The sequence below is a fragment of the Equus przewalskii genome, chromosome 6, assembly GCF_037783145.1.
Source record: "Equus przewalskii isolate Varuska chromosome 6, EquPr2, whole genome shotgun sequence".
Classification (NCBI taxonomy): Eukaryota; Metazoa; Chordata; class Mammalia; order Perissodactyla; family Equidae; genus Equus; species Equus przewalskii.
Genome location: NC_091836.1, coordinates 58951505 through 58967118, shown reverse-complemented (window position 1 = coordinate 58967118; position 15614 = coordinate 58951505). Strand labels below are relative to the sequence as shown.

The 15614-nt window shown below is 40.1% G+C and overlaps 1 long non-coding RNA gene across 1 annotated transcript in view; it reads left to right on the top strand.

Annotated features, from left to right (window-relative positions):
* The window catches only part of LOC103564605 (uncharacterized), a 58094-nt gene that overhangs the window by 40318 nt on the left and 2162 nt on the right, over window positions 1-15614 (top strand). The window contains exons 3-4 of the long non-coding RNA XR_011541107.1: window positions 9230-9323; window positions 15130-15180. This is a non-coding gene — a long non-coding RNA (uncharacterized lncRNA). The remainder of the gene's footprint in view (window positions 1-9229; window positions 9324-15129; window positions 15181-15614) is intronic.

Genomic DNA, 15614 nt, shown 5'->3' with positions numbered 1-15614 from the left:
GAGAAAAACTGGTGAGTTGATCAATCCAAAAGTTTCTTTGTTCTGTTTCTGCCATCCTGGGTTCCTGCTGCTGCTTCACAATTGACTGGGCTTGTCTACTGCTGAGGTAATAATATTGCTGATCCAGAACTTACCCTGGCTGCATGCGTCAGCAAAGTTTGCCTTTAAGTTTCAGCTCCTCTGCTCACTTAGTACACACTGTGTGTTCTGTCATCGTTTCCAGGTAGCATCCTTAGTCAGAAAGCTCTGCTGCGCCCAGCCCTCCAAAGACAGCCCTTCTCTTACGGCAAGTGCCTCTCTAGGGCGCTTTATCTTCTTTCCTGCCAACAGATCTCAGTGAGCACCATGGGAATCCATTTGAGGTCCAATAACCTTAAACCTCAAAGAGAAAAGGTCAGAGCCCCTTTCCTTTCCTCTTCCTAGGGCTGCCTCCTTGCTCAACTTCACGGGTACCATCCATATGGTATTCAGAAGGAATGGTATCCGTCTGGATTACATCTTCAAAGAGTATATGCATCCATCACAATAGAGTACAGTATGATCGGTGCCCCCTGGAGTTGTGCAACTCAGCACTAACTCCCCCACATAACCCCAACCCCAGCTTTCTCTCCAAGGGAAATTGGAAAGAATAGATATTTTAAGACTAAGGCATCCTATTTTTCCCTTCTTCCAAGGCAGTAGGTCTCTTGTAGTTGCATGATTAAGAAGGGTTACTCAAGTGACTCTTGCAAAACAAAGATCTGCTTCATGGTGATTTCCTGAAGTTTTTTTTTTTTTTTAATAGAATATATTTTCTGGGGCCCGGCCCTGTGGCCGAGTAGTTAAGTTTGTATCCTCCGCTTCGGCAGCCCAGGGTTTCGATGGTTTGGATCCTGGGCGTGGACATGGCACCACCCGTTAGGCCATGCTGGGGCAGCATCCCACATGCCACAACTAGAAGGACCCACAACTAAAATATACAGCTATGTACTGGGGAGGTGGGTTGGGGAGAAAAAAGCAGAAAAAATATATATATATATTTTCTGCTCCTCCAGGCACCCCATTAAGCAAATAATAATAGCTATTCTTTATTCTGCAGACATAGCACTAATACTTTACATTATCTCATCTCTCTTATAGAAGAATTCTGAGTCTAATAATGGAACTAAAATATACAGAAATTATAGTACAAGGCAGAATATTAAAAAAATTACGTGAGTGGGGTAAGAGCAAAGCACCAAGAGAGCTCAGTGGAGGGAAGGATTATTTCCAGCCACAGAGGCTCATTCAGTCAACATTCAGCACATAATTATTGTGTGCCTTTTACATCCTCATCTTAAGAATCTCACAGACCATTGGGAAAAGGACAAGGAAACAGATCAGCTTGACAGTGTGATGTCATCTGATGACTGCAATCTGGCCATCAGGGCAGGCTCCTTGGAAGAGGAGACATATGAACTACAAGCCTTGAAGGTTTGGGGGGCTTCTCAACAGACAAGGATGGGGATCCCTGATATCCCAAGGTTGCACCTGGATCTCATTACACCAGCCCCATCCTCTAGAAGAGAGAGAAACAGGGGGTTGTTAACTTCCTCATTCAATTCTCCTCCAAGGCCCTAATTTTGAAACCTTTAATGGTAACCAGTCCTTCTCTTGTGCAACTGGCTTTCCTCCCACTGAAGATTGCACTGCGCTTTTCCCTACTTAGCTCCATTCATTTGTGACCTCCTCTCCAATTTACCAGTGCTGATTCACATCCTCCATCTTTTCTCCCACTGAGAAGAAACAGCTGACTTTTGGACTTCCAAACCTCCTGGAAAAAGGCCAAACTTCCATAAACTCCAGAATATTATGTGAATTAAAATGTTCACATGGTATCACCCATGCAGTTACTCCAACGTTTATTTTGGAAAATATTACGTTTGGAAAATGGGAAGCATTCCAGAGCATTCTCTTACCTTGAAATATCAGTAGACACAAGGGTATTTTGAGATCATTTCTTGCTCAAAAGTTAGCAAACAATTTGTACAATTAGATACATAAAATTGCCTTAAATAACATTAGTTAAAGGCTTTGGGGCTTAAAAAAATGCCTATAGAATATTTGTGGAGAAATTTGGGGCAAAAGGCTGCAATTCTAACTCACTGAAGCAAAATTTCAAAATGCCTTTGAGTTAAATCCCAGTTGGCTCTTGTTGCACATTTCTCTTCCAATCATTGATGCTCAGACCTTGCCCAGTTGCACTTTTTCCAAGATCTTACATGCTTCAGACTCCATCCCTCAGGCTAAAAGAGGCGGAGTCTAGAGCCCTAGAGAGAATTCTATCTAAACCTAAAGGCCCAGACCCTTAGGGCCCAAAAGGTCCATACATTTTTCCCTTATTCTCCTCTTCCTTCCATCTGTTTCTCCTCAGCTTGGTTTTGCAGTGCTAAAGCCACAAGAGAAGAATGTCAAGGGGTCAGCTGTCTCAGGGGGGATCTTACTGATGGGCCCCTTTCTTTAATGTAGCTCAGTTCCCAGTGCCTATGATATGTTTGCAGTGGCTGCAATACAAGTGAGATTGGACGGCCTTGAGGAAAAAGGCCTGCAATGATGGACAGCTTGCAGTCATTCTTGTGTGTTCTTTCAGGCTTTGAAATTTGATAGTACCTGAAACTCAACATTGTCCATCATCCCATTTATGAAACAGAAAACCAATACATGCATGTGTGTATGTGTATGTGTGTGTGTGTGTGTGTGTGTGTTTGTGTAAATGAATAAAGCAAAAGTAGAAAACATACCAACAGACAACAATGGTTACCTCTGGGAAAGGAAGTATAATTAGATGGGGGGTAAAGGCAGACTGTGGATTTGCATATATCATTTTTTTACATTGATGATTTATTCATACAGTGTGTGAAAAAACAGAGAAAAATGATTAAAATAAATATGTATTTTAAAAGAATGAAATAGAATTCTATGTGTTAATACAGATAGCTATCCAAAAAATAGTTAAAAATAGCAAGTTTAAAGTGGTAAGTATTATAAGTTCAATTTGGGGGAAAAATATAAATATACCCACACACAGTTGGTAGTATACACATAGAAAAAATCACAAGGAAAATACAATAAATTATTGCTGTGGTTATTTCTGGCAGATGGAATTAAAGGGGATTTTAACTTTCTATATTGGATAGTCCCTAGAATATTTAAATGTTTAATATTAGCATGTATTTCTTTTTCTAACAAACAGATTGGCTGATGTCGTCTTATGCTCTTGTTTCCTTGATACTGCCCTCAAAAGACTTACTGGCTAGTTTTAATGGACTGACATGTTAACAGCACATTGACTGATCTGAACAGCTAACTCACACCCCAACTCAAATGATAATGTTCTTGGGAGGTTCCTGTGTTTAATAAAGATCCCAGCTTTCACATTTGTGCCTGCCATAAATGAGCAGTTTCTTCTGCTACAAATTCCCTTCTTCCTCATCTTCTTTTAGTAAACTCCTATTCATCCTTTAAAACCTGGCTCAACTATTAGCTTTCCTCAACTCCCCAGACAGAATTAGTAATTTCTCCTTGCTCCCAAAACATTTACACATACATTTATTTCCACAAGTTACATCATTTATTCTAGTTCCTTTTTTCAACCTCTGTCTCTTCTTCTGAATTTTCGGTTCCTCAGAGCAGAGACAGTATCTTATTTTTCTATGTATCTGTTTCAGGGCTTAATATAATGAACAGCACATAGTAAGTGTTCAGTTAAAATGGTTTCTTTCCTCAGCCTTCCCTAGTGTAAGAGTTTTAAATCTAGTGGACCCCAAACAGGGCTATTATCAGAATCACCTGGGGGAACATTTAAAAACATAGGTACTTTGTCCCATTATAGATATTCTCAATTCAAATCTCCCAGATGGCTCTTCCTCTTCCTCTGCCCTCTCCTCTTCCCTTTGTTTTCCTTTCTGAACAATTCAGTCCAAAGCCATTAACTGGATCCAAACAAGTTAGGCATCCACATGGTGGTGGCGGGATGGAGACCCAGTGTGGGGTGACAAATTCTAAGCTGGATGAGGAGGGTAGCTTGGTGGGAAGGTGATGCGGCATGGATGTCAGAGCCTTAGCAGGGTGACAGGGCATTCACACAGCGGGTGATGCAGTGGTGGCCTGGGACAGGGTGTCAGAGCCTAACAGAGTGAGAGAGATTCCCCAGGGGGGTGAGGTATCCAAGCAAGATGAGGGGTGTCTCAGTGCAGCATCTTCCTGCTTGGATTGAGTGTTAGAACCCCAGAGGGATGAGAGCATCTGCATTGGTGTTGGGGGGCCAGGGTGAGAAGAGATTAGTAAATAAGTAAATTTGTTGATAATAAATTTATCAATTCTGAGGAGGTCTCTTACTGTCAGAGAGTTACAAATATGGAACAGGAGAAAACTAGAATGAATTATATGTTGTTAGATTAGAATTAGAGGCTCTCATGGTTTTCAGTAAGAAATAGGTACAGAAATAAATATAGATGTAAATATGTATGTGTGTGTGTGTTTATATATATGTTTGTTCCTTAACTCTGTTCACTTGAAGGGCTTGAGAGCAGCAACACCCCAGTAGCAAGGAGCATACCTTGCATCTTGCTGTCTATATGCCATTCTTCACTAAAAAGAATCAGAGTTCTCTGGAAAGTTGGCTAATTGCAGTGCTCGTACAGTGAAAGTAAAGAATGAACTTGGACATTTTGTGCCCCCAAAAAACAAGGTTGCTCAAATAATAATGGGCATATGTCTAAATGCACAGAACCAGCTTGAAGGAGCTTCCACTGGCTGTATTTGGGACAATTTGAGCATCAAAATAAGTAATGATAGTGGTAGGTTATAACCCATTGAATAAAATAGGAATCCATGAGTACATACTGATATAATATAAATATATTTACGTGTATCTATACATATTATATATAAATATATATTATTTATATAATGATATAAATAAATTAATCAAAAGTTTGATAAGGAACGAGATATTTACATAGCCTTAAGCTTTTCTTCCATTAAAAAACTTATTAATTACAAAGAGAAAAAGAGTGATTTTATAGTGCAGAAGCCCACCAGATACCATCTTAATCAAGCGATCAAAGATCCATAACCGGTAATGAGACAAACCAGAATTGTGTGTCACCTGATAGGATGCGATGAGAAGAACATGGCGTCATTTCTATGATATTCCTTTCAGAGATGCATAACCAGAGTCTAATCATCAGAAAATTTCAGACAACCACATTGAGGGTCATTCTACAAAATAAATGACCTGTAAGTTTAAAATGTCAAGGTTATGAAAAGCAAGGAAGACTGAGGAACTATTTTCAGAGTAAGGAAACTAAAGAGACATCATATAAATACAACACACGGTTCTAGACGCTCCTTTTACTTTAAAGAATGTTTTGGGAACAGTTCACGAAACTTGAATGGGGTCTGAGGAGAAGAAGGTATTGACTTATGAAGTTAATTTTCCTGATTTTGGTGGGTTTTCTTTGGTTATATAGGAGAATGTCCTTGTTCGTAGGAAGTACTAAAATATTTGTGAGTGCTAGGGCACTATGTCAACAACGAACACTTAAATAGTTCAGAAAAAAATTTTTTTGTACTCTTCTTGTAACTTTTCCGTAAGTTTGAGATTATTTTCAAATAAAAAGTCAAAAAAAAATATTCTCAGATAGGTCCAAGGCAGTTCTGTTGGATCAAAAGTTTCCCAGGTGATCCCAATGTCCAGTATTGGAAAGCACCAGGTTAAACAATGCAATAGATCCTTATTGATTAGCTTTGGTTTTCCCTCCTCACATGAACTTCGTCACATGAGAGTGCTTGGAAGAATATAGATTCCTAGGTCCAACCTGAAGCCCACTGGATTAGAATCTCCAGAAGTAAAGCCTGGATATTTTAATTTACAATAAGTAGCTCTTAGGATAAGAGAAGCTTGGGAAACATTAAAATTCATCATGAAGTTTGCTGAACATTTTGTCCACGGCATGCACCGTATGGCAGTTTAGTACCTAAATAGTCAGTGATATTTGTGCGCCAAGGAAGACTAGGTGGCAAGAGCAAGCTTTCTAAATCCTCTTGCCAAAGAAAGACCTTTGGTATCTAGGGTCAACAGAAAACTGCTGCCAGGAGAGTGGTGGCCCTGGAGACCACCTACGTAGTCACTTTAGCTGAGGTCATGAAAGGGTCTTTGTCTAGGAGAGGAATGAAAATAGCACTTTTGTATTTTTATGGTTGAAAAGGAAAGTGACCTGGCCTCTGGTGAGGCCCCTGGGACAGAAATGGCAGTGGTTTTGCGTCTGTGAAGGGCTGACACCTGAGCCAGTCTGAGTGAAGTGTTGTAAGATTGATGGTGGGGCTTGAAGGAGAACGGTTGAGTGTGATGGAAAGGTCTGAGCACTAAATGCCACAGACTGGGAGTTCCAGCGAGGGCCATTCTCTGCTGATCATGGCATCGAGAGAATGGAGTCTCTTATGAAGTCATCCTCCATCAAGGTACTATGCTGGCCTGTGGAGTGAACTGGGCCAGCAGCAGCACTTGACGGCACCTGGCCAACAGTGGAAGTATCAAGGACTAGCGTGGACGCTTGGAAACCCGAGCTTATCTTAGCTTGAAGTAAATGAACCTTCTAAGTGGATAGTGTATACCCTCCAGGGTTCTCAGAAGATCTAGAAAAAGGGAAAGGGGCCCTAAGAAAGTGACACCAGATTCTATACTAATCTGGCATGACGGGGTTCAAGTCACTTTTTCTTCAATTAGGAGAATTGAATATGCAGTCATAATTCTGCCTTGAGCATTGAGGAGCAATTTATACCAGCTACAATTGAGTGGAACTGCTTTGATTTCTACCACACTGCTTGGCACATGCTGGGATCCAGTACACGATTACTAACGAATGGATAAACAGAATGTGATCAATATGATTTCCACAAGTTCGGTTGGGAACCCATTTTAGGCCTGCTCTTGTATTGTGCAAACCTATGTCAAGCAGGTTACTAAGCTACTAAGACTACATTTTATAGTGCATTCCAGATGCATATACCCAGTCTCCCAGACCTCACCAGACTATGATTAAAACTGAGGTCAGGTTTACCTTGTAATGTCTAAATTACTGTGGCTCAAACTTTCATCTTACCTGATGACAGCAAGTCTCATCTTTTATGAGGCTCCTCTCCACGTGTAGGACTTTGCATTTCCCAGTTGCTCACGTGTTCCACAAATCCACACTGCCCCAGCCACCTCTGTGGTTCCAGATTGCTCATCACAGCTCCCCCACTGCCGCCTCTCAACTCCTGCAACTCTGCAATTGCAGCCACCACAGCTATGCTGGCCTCAAGGGAAGGCTTTCCTTCCCTTTATTAAATGTTCCCAAAGGTGGACAACAGACCTTTCCTTTAATTTCCCACATCATGACAGGGACTAAGCTGTAACATTCAGCCAAATTTTGCAGAATGATTAAAGATAAGAGAAAGGAACTGACAAGGTTAAATATGGCTACAAATTCTGAATACTCTTGGAGTCCACAAGTCAAAGCACAGACTGTCTTACGGCTGTGGAGGTGCCTTCCTGCCTAGTTCCCAGGCTTGAGCTATCTGGCAGAGTCTGCTTATCTTCTCCCCTTGGGGGTGACCTCTAGTGAGTTCGCCCTACAGAAAATCCAGGCCCCAATCTCCAGAAGCCCCAGGAGAAGAACACATTTCTCCCTGTAGTCTCTCTAGTTGCAGGCCTGCCTCCCTGATCCTCATTTCCTGTCCACTTCCTCTGAGGAAACTCCAGCCCTCCCCGACTCGTGAGGTCAGGTCCGTTCCTAAGGCCTCTGTGAGATCATCACATGAAAGCAAAATATCCAGTGGAGTACATTCCCCAAGTCTGTGTTTGAGTATTACCACATGTGAGATAATAGCAGGCCAGTCTTTTTGTACTAAGCTTAGCCCAGTCCACTTTCTTTTTATGGCCTTTTATTCATATGAAGTGAAAAACCAAAACTGTAGCTTCCCTCTAGTCCTCAAGTCTTGACTCCCAATCTCCTATGAGAAGCTCTTTAAACAGGAAGCACAAGCGTCTCTACCATAACAAGCAATACCTATGCTGGCTGGGGGCGTCTACGCTCACACCTTGAAGGAAACATTTCTCCAAAGGCGTGGCAAACTACAGAGAGGTAGCTCTGCCTATAATAAAAGCAACTTTTAATATTATTATGCAGGAAAGTTTAGACATCTGGAGTTGCAGGTGTCAAACTTCCATTCCAGAAAAGGGTGTGGTTCCATATAGTGTATCTAACCTCATCCATTTAGATCATTTCCCCCAAAGCAAGGATGAATCTGCCTCAAGATGAATGCAAGTTTCCACCTCTTGAAAAAATACTCAAAGGTCTGCAATGACAACATTCAAGCTACTCTCCCGACTCCAGCCTTCAAAAATCTCAGGTCCGTTTTTTTCAGGGCTCTAGTTACAAGTACTGTGTGCCGGTCTATCCCCAGAGGTCTCTATTTTTCCCAAGGGTCTGACTCTCAAAAGGGAGTCCAGTTCTAAGGTGAGGGTAGAAGGAACTGTTTCCTCCCTCCATGGGACACAGCCCTTTCCCTGCCACATAAATATGGAACTAATTTTGGTTTCTTTTTCTTGAACCTTAGATACCTGGCTTGTCAAGAGTCATTCAAAAAGAATTTTATAAAGGTTAAAGAATTAGAGTTAGCCAAATAGTGAAATTGAGATTCTTTAGGGATTCAATTTCTGTAGTCATAGGTCATGCAGAATTAAATGAATTTGGAGGTGTGGATTTTAGTGGGTTTAGTTTGTGTAGATCACTGACTCAGATAAATTGAAGCAAAAGGTAGATTTTCTCAATACGTTTCTGAATAGACTTTAAGAATTTATAATTAACAACAGCTGGCGAGTGCTCATATCTATTTCCATTTATATTGGCCACTAGCCCAAATAATAAAAATGGATTTTTACCAATCAGAAACTTAAAAATCATCAATGGGGAATTCCATTCTTAATTTAAAAAACAAGTGCAAGTTCATAGAGAAGCTTCCACTCTTTTCTCTTGACTTCAGTTCCATTCATTCCTCCTACGTGCCAGGCACTGTGCTAAGTCCTGCGGTTGCTACAAGATGAATGAGCAAACCTGCCCCCGAGTTCTGTCCCACGTGGTTGCAGGATAGAGGTAAGTGGGGTGGCAGGAAACACTGTTAACTAAAATATTAAAATAAAAAGCCTGTTCTCCATTGATAACAGATGCGTGAACCTTCTGTTGGGGAAGCACAGAGAGGAACAACTAACTCTACCCAGAAAGCTTCACAGAGAAGAAACATTTGAGTCGGACTTAAAGGTGAGTAGAAGGCCCAAAAGAAGGGGAGAGGAATTCAAAGAAGTTGCCTATTCTTCTTACTAGACTGACTGTAAGGACTGGGTTAGGACTGAGTCTTGTTCCTTGTTGTCTGCCTGGCTCCCAGCTCAGCTCTTGGCATACATCAAATGTTCTAAAATATTTGTTGACCAACTGATTGAAAATATCTTAGGCAGAGAGAACCACATGTACAATAACAACGCAATGATTTTTCTTAACTATGGTTTGTAACATCAGCATGATTAGCTCCTGGAAAGGACAGAGATATATCCTCAGAGAGCTCCAAGGAACAAGCACTAGAAAAGAAGCCGGATGACCCGAGTTCCAGTCCAAGCCCTCTTATTAACTAGTTACGTGACTTTGAATCAATCATTACCCTGTACCACCCTCAGTTTTCTCACTTGTAAAATAGCCTTGTAAAGGTATATTTTTACAATATTATATATTGAAAAAAATTGATAGAAGGGGAAAGGATGTACCACCGCATCTTTCCTTCTTTTTCTAAATGTGAAATAAATACATGCATCCCAGCTTTAAGATGGCAGACAGAATGGACGGTGTGCATACCAATCCTTTCTCGCTCCCTCTTCAAAATTGCAGGATTGATAAAAAATATATATATACATAAGATTAATAAATATTCAAAAACAGGGAAGGGGCTTTCTTGGGCTCAGAAGCTGTGATCAAATGAAAAACCAGAGCAGTGAGGTGATGCTCCCGCCACCTCAAAACTGCTGTTCTTGGTCATGTGCTGCTTTGACTGGGGGCCTTCTGGTTCTCTCTAATCTAACGGAAGAGATTAAGAGATAGAAAGATTGAAACCGAAAGTCACACTAAGAGGCACTGAGGTTACCGAGATTTTGTCATCAGTCTCATGCAGGTGTTTTTAAAATGTTTCGTGCCATAGATCTCTTCGCAGCTTAGTAAAGCCTATGCATCTCTTGTCTTAAGTCTGATCTGGCTGCTAAAACAAAACACCACAGACTGAGTAGTTTATAACAGTTTATTTCTCATAGTTCTAGAGGCTCAGAAGTCCAAGATCAAGATGTCAGCATGGGCGTGTTCTGGTGTCAGCTCTCTAACTGGTTCATAACCTGTACGCTCTGACTGTGTCCTCACACGGCAGAAGGGGCAAGAGAGCTCTTTGGGGCCTCTGTTATAAGGGCACTAATCCCATTCATGAGGGCTCCACTCTCATGAGCAAAGCACCTCCCAAAGGCCCCCACCTCCTAATACCATCACAGTGGGTGTTAGAATTTCATCATAGGGATTTTGAGGGGACACAAACATTCAGACCATAGCACCTTCTCAGAATAATACTTCTTTTTTTTTTGAGGAAGATTAGCCCTGAGCTAACTGCTGCCAATCCTCCTCTTTTTGCTGAGGAAGACTGGCCCTGAGCTAACATCTGTGCCCATCTTCCTCTACTTTATACGTGGGATGTCTACACAGCATGGCTTGCATGCATATGGCCAAGCAGTGCCATATCTGCACCTGGGATCTGAACTGGTGAACTCCAGGCCACCGAAGTGGAATGTGTGCACTTAACCGCTGCACCACCAGGCCAGCCCCACAGAATAATACTTTTAAATGCATAAAATAAAATATTTAAGATTATAAAAGAAGTCAATTATATTAAAATGCAGTTATCAAAATGTTAAGATTTTATGATATATTAACAAATTAAATAACAAGATCTGACAGCTAGTTTACTATCATTTTCGAGATATCTGCCACAATTGTAATATAATACGAAAATATCTGATTTCTATTGGTGATAATGTCAGGATACTGCCAATACTGCTGTGATTTGTGGCTACATTCAAATACTGGAAAATATTAGCTTTCAGATAGATATTAGTGAAAATAAAAATGTAATTGTTTTTTCATCCAAGTTCATGGACTTCCCTAAATTTTATCCACAGACTGCAGGCTAAAAAATTCTAGTCTAATAGAATTTCCAGGAGATTTCCCAAGAAAAGAGGAAACGTGATTCTTTAATTTTCTAGCACTGAAAAAAGACATTATACTTCAGATTAGAAGAGTTCATTAAATTCTAGCACAATAACACAAAAAAATGAAATAAAGAAACATAGCTAGAAACATGTAACAAAATAGCAGCAATAAAGAGAAAACCCTAAAAACTACCAGAGTAGAAAGACAAATAACCTACAAAGGAAGAAGAATCAAATAACACTGGATATCTAGTTAGCAAAAGTCTATGCAAGAAACAATGGAGCAATATTTTTAAATTACTGAGGGGAAATTTACTTTGAATCTATAATTTAATTAATAACCCAATTATCACTAGTTTGAGGTAGAGGGAGGGTAAAACAATGCTGTTTTGGGACATATAAAGATTTAGAACAATTAGTACTCATGACCTAAAATGAACTCTAGCAAGAAAAAAACTAATCCAGAAGGAAGTGTTGGAAAGCAAGTACAATGTATACTAACTGGGAAAAAATTAAATAATATAGTAGTATATAAAATAAAAAGTGAAAGAGCTCTATCTTGATCCCTTTATTTGTTGTGTATTCTCCTACACCTTTTTCAATGTCTATGTAAACATGTACACAAATACATATACACAAAATACTTTTTACTTTTTAAGCAATGATCTCACTCTATGTAAAATAGTCTGTGATTTTTCTTCCCCATTCAATGGAATATCATGAACATCCTTCAATATTGGTACATGCAGATCTACCTTACTCTTTTTACTGTCTGTGTTCCACAATATGGGTATATCAAAATTTATTTCACATGTCCCTAAGATGGACATTTAGATTATTTTTAATATTCTTGCTCTTATAAATAATGCTTGGGAAATTTTTTGTGAATATTTCTGTAGACTAGAGACCTGAGATTAGAATCGTTTGGTGAATTCATTTTATTTATTTATTGTTTGGTGATGAAGATTGGCCGTGAGCTAACATCTGTTGCCACTCTTCCTCTTTTTTTTTCTCCCCAAAGCCTCCCATTATATAATTGTATATCCTAGCTGTAGGTTCTTCTAGTATCTCTATGTGGGAGGGCGCCTCACCATGGCTTGATGAGTGGTGCTAGATCCGTGCCCAGGATCCAAACTGACGAACCTAGGGCTGATAATGCGGAGCATGAGCACTTAACCACTCAGCCACAGGGCCGGCTGCTGGACAAGTACATTTAAAATGTTCATATATCCTGCCAAAATGACTTCTAAAAATATTGCTAATTTATAGTCAGACTACAAGTATATGAGATGCAGTATTTTAAAGGAGGAAATCTTCAAACAAGAGGATAGACACAAAATGAAGAGAATTTGGTTGTGAATTGTTTTTTTAAAAAGACAGAAAATAAAGCGCTACTTTGAGTGCTTATGACAGATGGCTTTGTCCTTCAGACTGTGTGGAAAATACTTTTTCAAAATTGATCACAAACTAACCCAAAGAGATTTAGTAAGGAAGGAACTCTTCAGCTATTCAGTTAGGTCTTATTCTATTAAGAGCAGACCATCAAATAAATTCGTGCAGATAATTTTATCTTTCATAAGATAATCTTAATGAGGAAAATTTCTGCCTTTGGACTTGATTCTAACCATCATGGAGCACTGATTTGTACATTGAAAGTGATAAGATGCTTGATAAAAAGTACCTGCATGCTCTTAGAATTTGTAATATATAAGAATGTGGTTGCTGGGCAGGTTTAGATATGTACTGAAGCTTTTGGGAAAACAAATATTGAAAACCATAGAGAAAGAAGAAAACCATAAATGGCCCGTTACTTGAGTCTTCAAAAGAGAGTATAACTATCAAGTGCTAACTATAGAAGTTTAGCTATAAAGGTATATTTTAAATTGTATTTTACTGATTCAAAAAATACTTGAGGGTGCCTATGTACTAGACATGGGGTTAGGCACTAAAGACACTTCATCTATTTTGTAGGATATTGCAGTTTTGAAAAGCTTAATGCATTTGATATATAATAATTCTCTAAATTACTTTAAGCAAAAATGTATCTCCACTTTTCAAACGGGTAATATCAATTGCAGAGAGACAAACCATTGCATTTATTTTAGAAGATTATATTGACAACCAACTATGAGCACATCTGACATGCAAAGAAATACAAGAGATGGTCCCTGCCTTCAAAGCGCTGCAGTTTTTAATGTACCAGAGTTTCAAAAAATATTGCTTAAAAACAGCAGTAGAACCTTCACAAAGAAAAATAAAATGCTGGTGCTACATGTCATGCATAGATTTTCAAAGGACTGTGAAAAGTTAGAAAAAGAGGCACCTCATCAAGGAAGCACAGGCGCAAATAGCAAGAAGAACTCTGAGGATATAGCTAAATTACAGAGTGAGCAATTGATTGAGTCTCCTTATGGGCAGCAAATGGAACTTTGTCACTATGTTTGCCCCCAGACGGGAGGAGTAGGCCCTATGCTTAGGGGCAAATAACGTAATCTAAATGGATGCCAAGCAGAACACAAAGTGATTAACTCCTCTTTTGCTTTTTTATTTTCTATCAAAAATAATTATCATTTATGAGAAAGAATAAAATTAAGGATAATTAGAGCCCAAGGTAGGTGAGAAGACAAAAAGAATTTAGCTATTTTCTATGAATTTAAGTGTCCAGGCTCAAGTAAATTACATACCATGGAATTGTAATAACTTGTAGATATTGCAGAATTATGGAGCTTATGGATAGTTTTGCGTGCTCATTGATCATTTGAGAGGACCACAAGCTTGAGGTCGGGCTAATATTGCCCCAACATTAAAAAAGTGTAAAAGGCCATTTCTAGAAACTATAGACAGAGGTGATAAACCAAAATTCTATATGAGAGTCAGTTGTTCCCTCAAAATATGGCAGTTTCACACTAGTATTCTAGGTGCTGAGGGAAAATATAAAGATGAAAAAGCGGGCATAGATTCTGCCTCCAAGGAACTGGGAGTGTAGTAGGGAGTTAAGGAAGTAAACCAAAAATGAACAAGCAAAAAAATAAGAAATAATGTTATTGATATTTTTGTCTTGCTTTCTTTTTCTTGTTTTTTTGTTTTTTGAGGAAGATTAGCCCTGAGCTAACTACTGCCAGTCCTCCTCTTTTTGCTGAGGAAGCCTGGCCCTGAGCTAACATCCATGCGCATCTTCCTCTACTTTATATGTGGGATGCCTACCTCAGCATGGTGTGCCGAGCGGTGCCATGTCTGCACCCGGCATCCAAACTGGCAAACCCCGGGCTGCTGAGAAGCGGAATGTGCAAACTTAACTGCTGCACCACCAGGCCGGCCCCTCTTGCTTTCTTTCTTTTAAAGGTTTTATTGTTTTTCCTTTTTGTCCCCAAAGCCCCCCAGTACATAGTTGTATATTCTTCGTTGTGGGTCCTTCTAGTTGTGGCATGTGGGAGGCTGCCTCAGCGTGGTTTGATCAGCAGTGCCATGTCCGCGCCCGGGATTCGAACCAACGAAACACTGGGCCGCCTGCAGCGGAGCACGCAAACTTAACCACTCGGCCACGGGGCCAGCCCCTCTTGCTTTCTTTTTTAAGAAGACATAGTGCTTTAAAATTTCTCTCCCACCAAGACTTCCCTTTATTTATTCATTCAATGTTTGATCAAACGTGTTCTATGTGCAAGGCACTGTGCTATGTGGCACAGAAAATGACAAAGACGAATCAGAAGTAGATCCGGCTTTCAAGGAGCTTACAATGAGAGGGAGTTTTATTACAAATTTAAATGTAAATGTCTTATTCTGTTTGGGCTGCTATAGACTGGGTGGCTTAAATAACATACGTTTATTTCCCACAGTTCTGGAGGCTGGGAAGTCCAAGATGAAGGCACCTGCTGATTCCATGTGAGGTGAGGATCTGCGTCCTGGGTCACGGCCAGCGCCCCTGGCTGTGTTCTCACAAGGTGGAAGGGACAAGAGTGCTCTTTCGAGTCTCTTTCATAAAGAGCAGTAATCCCTTTCATGGGGGCTCCACCTCATGATCTAATCACCCCCAGAGGCCCCACCGAATAATACTATCACATTGGGAGATAGGATTTCAATTCTGAATTTTGGGGAGACACAAACATTCAGTCCATCGCAGCAAGTGATGATGATCAGCTTGCATTAGTTCATTCAAAACAAGCTGTACAGTTGCACACATATACATTTGAAAAAGGAGGGTCATGCAGTCCACAAGGGTGAAAGAGAATCAACTGAGAAGATTAGCCAGTTGTCTCCCCAGTGGCCTGACCCTGGGGTCGGTGTTTTGTGGCAGAGACAGTGGTAGATGCTTAAATCTCAT